Source organism: Pavona decussata, unplaced genomic scaffold (assembly GCF_977016875.1).
Source record: "Pavona decussata unplaced genomic scaffold, jaPavDecu1.1 SCAFFOLD_213, whole genome shotgun sequence".
Classification (NCBI taxonomy): Eukaryota; Metazoa; Cnidaria; class Anthozoa; order Scleractinia; family Agariciidae; genus Pavona; species Pavona decussata.
In genome coordinates, this window is record NW_028145618.1 from 236,533 (window position 1) to 250,000 (window position 13,468).

At 37.2% G+C, this 13,468-nt stretch overlaps 1 pseudogene across 1 annotated transcript; it reads right to left on the reverse strand.

Annotated features, from left to right (window-relative positions):
• Window positions 1-6,480: 6,480 nt before the first annotated feature.
• On the reverse strand, window positions 6,481-13,294 carry LOC146460407 (uncharacterized; annotated as a pseudogene). Its single transcript, XR_014857642.1, has 6 exons — window positions 13,282-13,294; window positions 12,448-12,560; window positions 10,640-10,716; window positions 9,728-9,825; window positions 8,683-8,825; window positions 6,481-7,786 (listed from the first exon to the last, which is right to left on the reverse strand). The product of XR_014857642.1 is annotated as an uncharacterized LOC146460407 (transcript).
• Between the last annotated feature and the right edge of the window lie 174 nt (window positions 13,295-13,468).

Here is a 13,468-nt window from a genome sequence, read left to right on the forward strand (position 1 = left end):
AACCATTTAAGTCGAAACGCTACCGCGCAATTACTTTAATCTTGAATCGTTGTTAAATGTTTCCGAGTTTTGTTTCCTACTTTAAGGTACTTTGCAGAAGAATACGAGCCAGTCGTATTCACGTCACAAAGTGAGCTCAAATAAATCAAGGCATCGCTGTCTCTTAAACTCGCTAACAGAACTTTCCATGATGATATGCTCTAAAAACTTTGTTCTAAGCGGCAGGTTTGTTTATGCGTAACCACTGACGACTCGCATCCCAGTCTTTTTATTGTTGCACTTTAAACTCTAATTTACATACACCTCGTGACGATTCGCTCAACTTCGTAAACACCCATAACAGTGGGCTTTATCTTCGGTCGGTATTTTAAATTACAGCCGCGATCGCGAACATCTTTCAGTAATGATTCGTAGTAGCCCAGCGGATGTCTCGCTCGCTTGGACATGTTGACTACACAGCAGTTTTTAGCAACTGAATAATTGTCATGTTCCCTCAGGCGTAAGCATGTTCGAGGCGTGCGTTTTTTGCTGGCTTTTAAAACTACCTGCTCTGAATAAAACTATTTCAGAATATCGGGCCTATTTAGTCTACTTTGGTTGCACGTCCGCTGGGTGGCAAAAGCGAAAAACTGAAGTGTTTACTTTTTTACTGAAAGTGCTGCGATGCGCCAGCGGAGAAGCGTGAATATAACTGCCGCGGCGAATTTGGGAACTAAAGTTTTCAGCATTAGCCCACCCTCAACCGAATAAACAACTCAAACAACTGATTTGCAGATCGCACTAGCTATGAAACTACGATCAGGTTAATTTTTATTTATTTATTTATTTATTTTATTTTTGCTTTTTTTTCTCTCGATGATGTTCGCGCGAAAACCAGCGAAACGAAAAACGACGCGGAAAATTTCCTCTGCTCGCAGGTCGATTTATTAAAGCGCCGTTTGTAAAACCACGCGTTCTTATGGTTTAAGAAGTCAGACGCTTGACCATCAGATTCCATCGAGTTAAATAAAAATTTCGCTGCACGCGAACTTTTTGATAAAATTCTTTTTAAAGAGTGCGGCGCGCCTTTAATTAGAGCGCTATTGTTAACTTCATCCCACCTTGGGATTTACTAAGCGCGTCCAACCGTTTGATTGACAGCAGCTGAAATGTGCAAAGGGACTTACGTATTCCCAAAACTAGACCTGTTGACCAATTACAGCCGAGTAGTTCAACATACGCAAATTATTATGCCGCCCGTTGATAAACTGGGCACTGCAAGTACATGTCGCAAAAGACAATAGCATTCTGTAATACTTTTGTATGAGAAGCAAAAATATGATGAAAGATGTCGAGTTTTCATGTATGCAAAAAGTTATGATTAGCAGTGACCTTTTCAGTTAATAGGAGTGCTTCTTTCAGCTGAAGACATGTTCTGGCGGGAAATATTTTTTGGCGGCAAAATTTCAAGTAGCGCAACGCAACTTCACGTATTCTGTCTGACTAAAACTATTCAGTTAGCCACGCATGCCACGTAAACGCTCTAAAAAGCGTCTTGTTTATTCAAAGTTCATGCGGACACTTCACTAATTGAATTTTTAAATTAAATTACTTTTAAATTAAATTTTTAAATTCTTAAAAGACACGGCACTTTGAAAGAAATGTAATAGTATATTTCCAGCCTGGTGAATGTAGAAAAAACGAAAAAACCTATAACTTTGCTCAGATTCAACGAAAAATCTCCATTCTTACACTAAAACGATTGTCAAATTATTCTCTACAGATTGAATAAGATAATTCTGATGTGTCGTGAAAAAATTTCCTTTTTTTCACTAATTGAGTTTACGACCACGGACTTTCTGAAAAACTGAAAAAACTTTTAACTTTTCTCAGATTTAACGAAAAAATCTCCATTGTTGCACTTAATGATCGTTGAATTATTCTCTGCAGATAGAATAAGAATATCCTGATGCGCCGTGAACAAAAAAATTTCTCGTGTTTTTTCCACTAATTGAATCAAAAACTCATTCACTGCACATGTTAACAAAGTTAACAACTGAACCGACCGACCAACCAAGTGAAACTGCACCATCGCTGTAACTCGCTAATTGCGCATGCGCGCATTCACGAGTTAATAAACTGAAGTGCTGAATTGGTGGGGTGTAGGCACAAAAATTAAATAGGCCACTTATTGTAGCTTATATTAAATTAAAGTGGTTGAAATTGAATCTCTTCACGGTGGCCAAGTTACTACATCAACTGAGTTAATAAACCCTTGAAAAATTTTCAGCCCGTCAAATATCTTTCAATTAATCAGACAGTCAACCAACAAATACACAATCGATCAATCATTAAGTCTATACATCAGTCAATCAAAGCGCAGATCAAATGAAGGTTTCTTCCAAACAAGGTAATTTATTCTACTCTTCTCTAAATCCATTCTCCAATACCAAACTAGAATATATCCACGCATTCTTATATTTTGAAGTGTTCTGGCTAAACATATTAAGCCTAGCATCATTGGGGTACTTTAATAATTTTGAAACCATTTTAGGTAACAGGTCAACGGATCATAATTCGAATAATAACTGAAATAAATATCAAATTAAAACAATCAAGCTTACTCTTATTTCCATAGATTTCATATAGCTCTCATCTAACTTTTTTCTCAGCTGGGAATCAATCTCAAACGTCGCCACCTGCAAAAATATTAATAAAAAAGCTAAATATAAGATCACAGAGCTTGTAGAGTGAAATAATTGGCCTAATGCTCCCACACAATGAAGTTAACTGGAATAAAGGACTTTAAACAAAGTGCGTTCGATCTCTAGCGAGATGACATTTTTTATTGTACTGAGTGATTGTGTGGCCGGCCGAAGCCGCCGCCGCCACGAACACAAAAATAAAATGCCACAGCTTAAATGCACCTCCAGCGTTTAATGAAAAAGAAAAAGGCGAAATACGAAGATAACGGGTGTTACGAAAACGAAGACCTAAGACCTAACACCCGGTCTTTGTTTTCGTTCTACGAAAACGAAGACCCTGTAAAGCAGAAAACCGTGGAAATTGCAAGTTCAACACACATAAAGCAGCAGCAAGGCTAAGTGCGTTCCTTCCCATTATTATACTTTTTCACTTTCACTTTATTTATTTTATACTGCTAGTACTACTGACCAGTCTTATCTGCTCTGTTTCGCTATAGCTATGCGAGCTAATTTGGTAGTGAAATTCTTGAGGGTTTCCTCGGGTAAACTTACCTCGCATATTATTCTGGTTCAGCAGGCAGAATTCGAACGCTAGCAGCCTTTGATTTATAGTTAGGATTGCGTGACAGGATAATAAAGAACGCGTTCTGTACAGAAAATGACCCTGGGGTTCTGTAAATAAATAATTTATGTCTATGTATGTTGTAGCTAAAATAGATTCTAACAGTCTATAAGGCTTGTTTGCAGGAAAATTCTCGATAAAAACTCAGCAGGTCTTTTTGCTGACGTAGGGTCTTCGTTTTCGTACTACGAAAACAAAGACCCTTTATTAAAAGCAGAAAAACCATTGAAAGTACGATTGTAGACGTACACTGCGCACTACTTATTGTTATTGGACTGACACTTCGCGCGTGGTGTTTCTTGGTCTTTCTTCAGTCACTACTGCTTTCAGCTCTTGTATTTGTTTTTCTATGCAATGAGTTCAAGTTTGGAACAGAAATGCCGTCGATAGAGCGATCGGAATATATTAAACCCTCAATAAGGTTGCCGTTGAACTTGTAATTTCTACGGTTTTCTGTTTTACAGGGTCTTCGTTTTCGTAGTACGAAAACAAAGACCGGGTCTTAGGTCTTAAGGTCTTCGTTTTCGAGGGTCTTCGTTTTCGTATAACCGAAAACAAGTGTGCTAGTGAGTGATTCAACTGAAATAAAGTAGAACGAGAATTATAAATTACAAACTGAAAAAAGCAACAAGAACTACGCGAAATAAACAAACCGAAAAATTCAAGCAAACAACTAAGAGAAAAACTTACAAAACCGTGGCCATAAAAAACTTGAAAGTAAAAATGAATGCGAAGAACGCTTCCCAGCTGAGAAATATGCCCGCTCGCAGAACACGACGCAATACAAACTTTGGACGGAAAGAAAATAACCTAGCTGGAAAACATTAGCTTATATACCGACGCGGTATGTAAATGTTTATGTAACACACTGAAATAATTCCGTGCAAACTCCTTAGGGATAGATTGAATTCTAGGCGCAACATTCCGGCCCCTGAACTAAGGGCGCGTTTTTTTATTCACAATTCTGGAATGAGAATGGACAGAATGTAAAATGCGCGCGTTTTTCTATTCCGCATCCTATTCCGGAATGGACAATGCCATTCCATCCATTCTGCTCCCAGGGGCAGAATGAACAGAATGTTGCGAATGAAAATTCAAGATGGCGGACGGCGAGATGAGCGCTGCGGATTCAAATACGTCTCTACCGGAGAAAAAATCAGGTTATACTTTAAGACAAAATGAAACATTGTTTCTAATTTCATTGTACCAAAAGTACGAGGAAAATTGCTGCGATAACGGCTTTAATGGCAGCCTCTTCGTCGGCCGCCATATTTGTTACGCAATGTTTACTCGATCGGCCAGGACCGACGGGGGTTTTTTTATGCAGACAATCCGTATTATTCCTAGCATTCCGTACCAACCATTCTTATTCCAGAATTGGGGATAAAAAACGTGCCCTTAAAGCGTTCAGTTCACTTAAACTTTTAAGCGTCCACAAAAATAACGAACAATAAAAAAATAAATAAATGTTCTGTCTTAAGGACATTTGAAAGTTCAAGTTCGCAAAAAATTGATCGGCCATTCCTTGAAAAGTCCTCCTTTAATGACAGTTCTCATTTAAGGTCCTGCTCAAGAAAGCACAGCTTCCGAAGCTGTGCTTTCTTGAGCAGGACCTTAAATGTCAAATCTAATTTTTTACCTATACTGGAAGAGATAGTCTCGTTATATCAGCAAAGATTGCAACCAAGAAATGTACTTTGACAAGACCGATAACGGCGTTATCGGTCTTGTCAAAGTACATTTCTTGCTTGCAATCTTTGCTGATATAACGAGACTATCTCTTCCAGTATAGGTAAAAAATTAGATTTGACTCGAGATTAATGCTGTGTAAATATGAGTCGAATATGACATTTGTCATATTTGTCCATATTTAATTGACAGACAAGTATGGCCATTTATCCATTTATGGGGTATTTATCCTTGAGATAAATAGGATAATGATGCATTTGTTCCAATGACAAATATGACCAAATGTGATGTATATCTAAGACAAATATCACATTTGTTCCGTTTAAATACAGACAAAGGTGTTTAAAGATGACATTTGATGTGGGCAAATGTGGATCTCATGTCATCTTCAAACTAGGGGAATACATATTTGGGTTTGTCTGAAATAATTTTTTTTTTCAAAATTCTGCAATTTCTTGATTCTGTATGTGCCTTTATAGCTTATAGTAAGGTATTTAACTTATCAAAATTGTTTTTGATTCATATTAATAATTGTTTTTGTATGATAAGTAGCAGATTTGAAAGACAAGTCAAACAGAAATTCCACTCATGAATGTACAAGGTTGAGAAATGTTTTATTATAAATCCTACATTTTTTTACAATACTTTAAAAATGTTGCTTCAAAATATTTTTACCTAACAGTAAGAGCTCCTAAATGTGTTGTAAACTATAATAAATTAAAATTTCAGCCTAACTTTAACTCTATCTAGCTAGTTTAAAAATGTGGAAAACATGAATTCAATAAAGGAAAGTGGTTTTATATGCTACTTGAAGCCACAACAGTTAATTAGAACTCTAATGATGAAACCTTGCTCGATTTAACACACATTTCAACTAATTTTTCCACCAGTAAACAAGTCTTCCTTTCTTTTTTTTTTTCAAAATAAATTAAGAAGTTGGTTTTTAACAAAACCAAATACAATCTTGGATCAAATTCCAGAAAACTGTAACTTACTTAATTCAAACAGAGTTTGGCCATGGGCAAGAGGGAGATCAAGCTACCATACACTGTAGCTGGTGCTTGCTTTCACATATATGTTAAGGACGGTGCTTACTAATACTGAAGTATTTTTGTGCGATTTATGACTATGCGGGAAAAGAAGATCTTAGCAAGGCCTATTGGAATCCGAAAAGAAAATTGGGGGTAACCACGCATTTTTCAGAGATAATTGAGCAATAATATCTCTAAAAAGCGCCAAAATATAAAGCAATGTATGGGATTTTTTCCCAAATTGAAGCTTAATTATCTCTGAAAAATGCATGGTTACTCCCAATTTTCTTTTGAGATACCAAAAGCATTTGCTAAGTTCTGCTTTCTCCGTAAAGTGTTAAACCACGCAAAAATATTCCTGTATTAGTATGCACCAGCCATAGAAAACCTGAGTATCTCGCGATGCGCAGAACGTATGCGCAGTAACAATAGTAGGCACCGTCCTTAAGCAAGCTCCAGTCCAGATACAATCATTTGAAAAACATAACTGTGATTATCATAATTACAGATCAAACTGGATTGATATAAATGGCCATGCATAGATATGAAATTTCTCTTTGAGTGTTGAAAAAACTCTAACTTGCTCGCTGCTCTCACTTGCGAAATACTTTTCAACACTCAAAGAGAAATTTCATAGCTCCAAACGGCCATGTAATTAGATATTTACTATTATAAACACCAATGAAATACTAAACCATTTCACTCTCACTGTAAAAGGCATGATTCATCATGTAACCATAGAAATGGTGATCTCTTCACTTATGAAGATAACATGTTTTCATGTAAAAGCTCATCTGGTATGTCACCTTGACACTTAAAAAAGTTATTTTTTTGGTTGTTTCTATAATAAGAAACATTCTGCGAACAAATGAATAAAATAATATCTATATCAATCATATATACAGTGTATCTATATCAAAATTCAAGGAAGAATTTTGACTATGAAATCTGTTACAGGGGTTTCATTAAGAGCTAGGCACCAGGCAAATTGAGCTAGATTGACCGGCTGTGAGGATGGTTTTACTGGCTGGTTTGACTATTTAGTGAAAAGTTTGTGTTATAAAAAACTTTATTTCAAAAAGTTTTGCCTGCCTGAGAACGGACCCAAAAATATTAATGAAATCCCTGGGCCCGGTTGTTTGAAAGCGATTAACGCTAATCCACAATTAAAAGTTAATCAAGGTTTTTATCTTGCTTGTTTAAAATGAGCTAAAGGTACAGAAAAGTCTATGTCAATACTGAAGGACAGAAGTCTTTTTGAAGAACCTTCATTGATTAGTAATTAAACTCTAATCAAAGTTCACGTTAATCCAAGATTAGCTTAATCGGGGTTCAAACAACTGGGCCCTGGTCTGTTATTAATCATAAGACACTCAAGATCACAATTCAGTAATCTGGCAAGTCAGCACACGCACTTAAGGCCCATGCTGGCGCAGACTTCGGATAACAACGGAGGCTGTTTGCAACAAAACCTCCTTCCACCCGTTTGACCATCATCCTCTTTCCCCGCTCACTTCTTGCTCTGTTTGCCTTTCTGTGCAGACTTTTCAGTTCCCTCGTCAAATCATCCGAGCGCCATTCAAACTGTTTCACAACTAACTTTGTCATTCTACCTTGTCCCTCGTGATCTTCATCTGAATTTGACTCATATACGCTCCCTTCGGGTGACATAAAGTCAATGGAGAGTACTTCCTCCAGTTTCCTTTTTTTTCTTCTGAGTATATTGACTGCCTCAGCCCTGTTCGACGTGACTCGAGTTTCTGCAAATGCATGAAATATACAAAATAATTAATAAGTAACAAAAGCAGCTACAAGCATGGTTTTGGGCAATAAGACAAAAATATCAAATAACCAATGCAAAATATATCAGATTGCATGCAATAAATAAATTTTCTCTGTTCAGAATCTCAAAAAAGCAAAAGTGCAAAAAAAATTAAGTCTTAGTCTAGTAAAACCCATGAACCTTATATAACTGGTCCTTTGTATAGCATGGAGATTTCACTAACAAATTTAACTGTTACAAGTCACACACTGCACTTCAGTTCATGTGTAGGCTAATAAGTTTTAATACAGATGTAAAGTTGCTAATGTCCTGTTTTTGGAAACTCTATTTCCACAGCATCCTCTCGGCACTCGTACAATACCCGATTTTCATCTCGACAAAATTTTAGCAGACCAAAAATACGCACTAACTACGGTAAACACACTTTTCAATTCGCAGCATCACAAATATGGGAAACAATAGACTGTAACATTAAGCAATCAAACTCCGCTTCTTCGTTTAAAACCAAGAAAAATTTGCTTATAAACCAAACGTAATGTAGAGTTCTTCACCGTCATCCGTTCGCTAAGCACGCTCTTTTTTCTTTTTTCTTTTTCAAACCTTCCCAAATAATTTTCTCCTCCACCGAAATAATTTTCTCTTCCATCGTAAGCAGTGCTCAACTCGAAAGCAGCATGCTCCTTTGGGCACTGCTCACACTAAACCAAACAAATTTATCCTAATTCTTTTTCATCCTCCTTGTAAGATAATTGTTTATTGTTTTTTTATGTATTGTATGGAATCTCGTTGTACATGTGAAAAATAAAACTGAATTGAATTGAATTGCTTTAAAACATAATTTTATGCTTAAGATTTCTGGTTTTGATAACTTACATTCTGGCACCGTTGGTTCCTTCTTGCAGTTATGACACTTTCCTCTTGTTTATTAGCCACTTGGGGCAGCCCTTCCTTCCTCACACATGTCAAAACTCTCTTAGACTTGGCTTTGAGGGTCTTATAGTAAGTTTTTTTGGCACCTGTGACAGGAGTAATTAAAAACATTGACCATGTAACAATAAACTGGTTAAAAAAGTAATATGGCTCTTGTATAAAGGTCCTAACAATAGAGTCTGCAAACAAGCCAAGTGGCGCATTAGGCCAGAGTTTGTCCTGTTTTCTTAAGTCATAGATCAGTGATTGATGACATTGAGTAGTCAGTGATATAATACACAAAAACAACTATATTCCGTTTCATCTTTCAAATTGATGGCCTATACATTGTAATACCTGTAGATGACAGACAAGTCTTGGATTCCTATGAATTCAGTTTCTTTCCTCATTTTATCCTTCCTGTACAATTCCTCTTGCCAATTATAATTGTCACAAACCTTTCACGTAATCATTTACTTTTTAACTGGAAAGTCATTTATGATGAAGAAAAATGCCAGAAAATCGTAGGATGCATGTGTATACATGTGCAGAATAAGAATATATGTGAATTCAATGAGTAATATTGACGAGTAATCAATGTACAATAAGCCTCAATGAATCATCAACAATATTAACAAGTCATTGATGTCATAGATAGGTCACAAAATTTTTGGTCATCAATAACTCATTGATCATCACCAACAATCAATGACTAATCAATTGATTACTAATTATTGATAACCCATCAGTGAGTAATTGATGTCATTAACTCTTGATTAGTTACGTCTGGTTGTAAATAGTAATACAGTGGAATCTGGATTTCTCAAACCCTTGACTTGATCTTCAACCTCCTGATTTCTTGCACCAAAAGTTGTTTCCCTCCGCTCAGTCAACAAATTTTGATTTAAATTATTTTCTTGAACCAATTTTTGTTTCCCTTAAAGGTTAAGCAATCCAGATTCCACTGTTCATGTAGATGTAGCCATATCATTCATTATTTTATAGTTACGTTCTAATAGAACAGGATCAGCCTCTTTGAAAGCTGATGCTGCCTGAACGCCTCTCTCAATTGCTCGGGTGACCTCAAGATTAGTGTCATCATTAAAACTGAAAAGTAAAAAGAATACATGTACATGTTCTGTATGTGCTTTTTCCGTACCTACCTAGATACATGGCTTGATGGAGCAGTCTTAGGTATGTGTTTGGTCTTCTTGTTCCATCAATCAGACTTCTTTGCAGCTCCAAGTTTATCATTATATCATACAAGTATAGGACTTGGCATGGAAAGGCAGTAATCTTAAAGGGGCACTACAGTATGTACAGTTTAGGACATGATCATGAGATGATTTTGAAACGTACAAAGTTAAAAGAAATAGTTGTAAAATCTTTTAACACTTAACTAAATTTATGCTTTTTGACGTTCCTTGAACTATTCATTTCAATCTCACTCATGGTGTTGTAGGGGCATTGATATGTGAGCAGTGTAGTTTATTGTCAGTTTCATTAATATTATTACACCATTTTGACATGAAAGCAGCAAACATTATGATAATTGTCATACACAGTGTAGTGTATAGTGCCCCCTTAAGCAATGTTATCTGAAGGTAACAACCAGACCCAAATATTTATCGCTACATGGTGATAGTTGATCAACCCCCTGACATCAACTATCACCTCAAAGAAATTTTGAGGTCATAATCTACATGAAGTTGTTGTTTTTTTTTTTAAGACAATATTCTGAGGTATCATCAGTGACCACCAGAAATAAATGACCACAAAAAAGTTGCACTATCAGGATGTCAGCTCGATCAGGGTACTGAGGGTACATGTATGGAGAATGCAAAATCCTCTATTAAAATGTGGACAAACGATAAATTATTACTGCTTATTCACAGGTTATGCCTTGTATACAATTTCTTACCTGTGATCTTGTTCAAAAGGTCACTCTGTTGGTGGGTCTTTCTCTTTCAACTTTGCCACAACCTTATGCATACATGCCTGCATTAAATACAATGAATCATGTCAAATGCAACATAGAGTGTTAAGTACTGTAGAATTGCAAGAAAAGAAGAGCGCTGAAGTAAAAACCCCTGTTTGACCCTGTTCAGGCCATAGATCCTTCAGACACTTGACCATAGCAAACTATCATTAAACAAAGGAGAGGATGTGAAAGTAAGGGAATTTTTGAAGAATTTTCAGGAAGTGACATACAATAACTATTGACAGAGGCATCCAATGTGAGGATGTTAAAGGAGAAGGTCACTTGAAAAAATGCGTTTTTTTGTCAACTCTAATCTTCTAATCCCACTAATTTTGTTTTGGAGGAAATGATGTCACAGAAAGACTGCCTGGCTACCGCGTACAGTTTTAAAATAGCAGCTCCAAAGTCAAAATTTGGGCTTCTTCTGAGGCAAATTTCTTCAGGCACTTTAGAGGCTGATAGTTAGGTTCAGGTAGAAAAACCCACTGCTTTTTGGAGTGACCTCCTTTAATTTGGGAAAGAAAATGGCAAACTTTGAGAATTGCAGCTCATTGAAAGAAAACAGCTCTTATGCCTTCTGTACTTCTCACCTGCAGAGTGTGCTACATGTACCTTTCTCTCCACTTAAACATGGAGGAGGCTTTTGTTTTAGAAGTAAGAAATACCTTTTGAAGTTTACGGACAATAGCTTCAGGAGAAGACTTAAGAAAGATAATCAACTTTTTTTTATCTCACCTTCATAATTTTTTTCCCACTTGCAAATTAAAGCACATCATATGTTTTGGAGTTGCTCACTCAAATTATTAAAATGTAGTGTCTCGTACTTTTGATGCCAGAAAAGAAAATGGAGTCTCATAACTCCCTCGTGGATTAATGTGGTCGAGAAATAAGTTTGGAAACTAAAACTCGCAAAGTCCTGAGATACAAGCAGACTGCAAAGACAATGTGCGAAACGACAATTTGGCTGTTAACTAATCGTACATGTGGTTGGATTTGAACATCGCAAAGAAGTTGAAAGTAATTCAAGTGGGCTTCAATACAAAATACTACTATTATGTTTATGATAATGTGGTTATTCTTCAGCCAGTTATGTAAAAATGTTCCACTTTTCAGTGTTTCGATATAACGGTAAGACTTCAAGGACTATAGTACATGTTAGTTGATTCTGATTTTACAAGTTTGTTTAGTCCTTGACAGACAAGCCAATCTTCAACAAATGTCTTGTCTTTGCCGATTAATTCCTCCATGTATGGCACTTTCGAAAACATGTGTGTCAAATGCCCGGGAGTACCGGGTCGCCCAGGGGAAAGCAAATGCCCAGCCCCCGTGCCGCAATAAAATTATGAATGTCCCAGTTTTGGGACTGACAATGCGAGCAAATGCTCCACGGTTGCATGGGGGATGGGGGGATGGGCACTGCTGGAATTGACTGATACATTATCGAGAACCAAAACAATAAAATTGCCATTTTGGTACCACTGACAAAAGTATCTGTAATTTTGAAATAGCAACAGTCTGTAATAGCGGGAGTCATTTCCAGTCAAACCTCTTCATCGGGGTGGAGTGTTTTTATCAATTTTCGGCTACCTGTGTCATGTCTCACCCACTACAATCGCCACCATCTCTCCCCCCCCCCCCTAACCCCTCCCCCTCCCACTCGGGCAGCTAAAAATAACCAAAATGGCCGCCCATGGTGATGACACGTGCAGTGTGGGCATGAAATAAGCAACAAAATCCTTAATACTCACCACCATATCTCTTAGGAGGTTTTCACTTCTCCTTTGTGGCACAACAGTGTTTGATGACCCTTGCAAGTTGTCAATTTTTTCTGTGAGAGCAGCAAGTTTTCTTTGAAGAGCGTCTTACTGCCTGTCGTGGTCGCAACAACTTCCTCTATCAGATCCTCTAGCATTGACAGTGGACAGTGCCTTGTTGACTGGAGTTGATCGGCCGTTCGGTGAGCTGGAAGATGGCGTTCTGCAGGGCAGAATTGAAGGCTAGCGATTGGAATTATTGGAGGCGAGGCATGGGAAAGTCGGCGAAGTATCTTCAAGTCCTGATTCACTGTCACGACGGCTACAGTTTTCAGAGCGAGGTCGAGATCTCTCGATAGAAATCCGTAGGCGCTCTTGCCCTCGTGGAACAATTGGTGTTGTTCTCGAAGATGTCTAAATAGTAAATGCAAAATGAGAGGAAAATTTAATAACCAATCTAACACGTACCGCAGCTGTCTAAACTTGAAGCTTAAAGGGGAAGTATCACGAAAATCTGATGTCATTTCACAACCCAAAAATGTTTGTCTGACAACAGAAACAAAAAATAATTGTCTAGGTTTGTTATAAATTATCACTCCAGTACAATAAAACTGTCGATTAGTGCCTCTAGCCAGAGACAGAGTCTCATTGTTCTAGAATTATTTTGTAGCAAAGTTAAGGTCTTATTTCACCATTTTTAACAAAAAAGGTCAAAAACCCCATGATACTTCCCCTTTAACATGAGCATTTAATTGAAACTCACCGTTTGATTCAAGGGCCTTGAGATAGGTGATTCGGACGGAGAAGTTCTCGAATTCTCTGATCTACCTTTAGCAGGCATATTGCAAAACAGCGAACAGTAAATACGTGACCAGCTGATTTAAAGATCGACAACCCAGCGACGAAATACTTTACGCACTTCAAAGACGAGCGAAGTGAAAGTCACGCTCAAAAAATCCCGCCAATTATGCTAAACGACCTAAATGGTCGTTTTGGATTGGAGGAAAAGTATCAC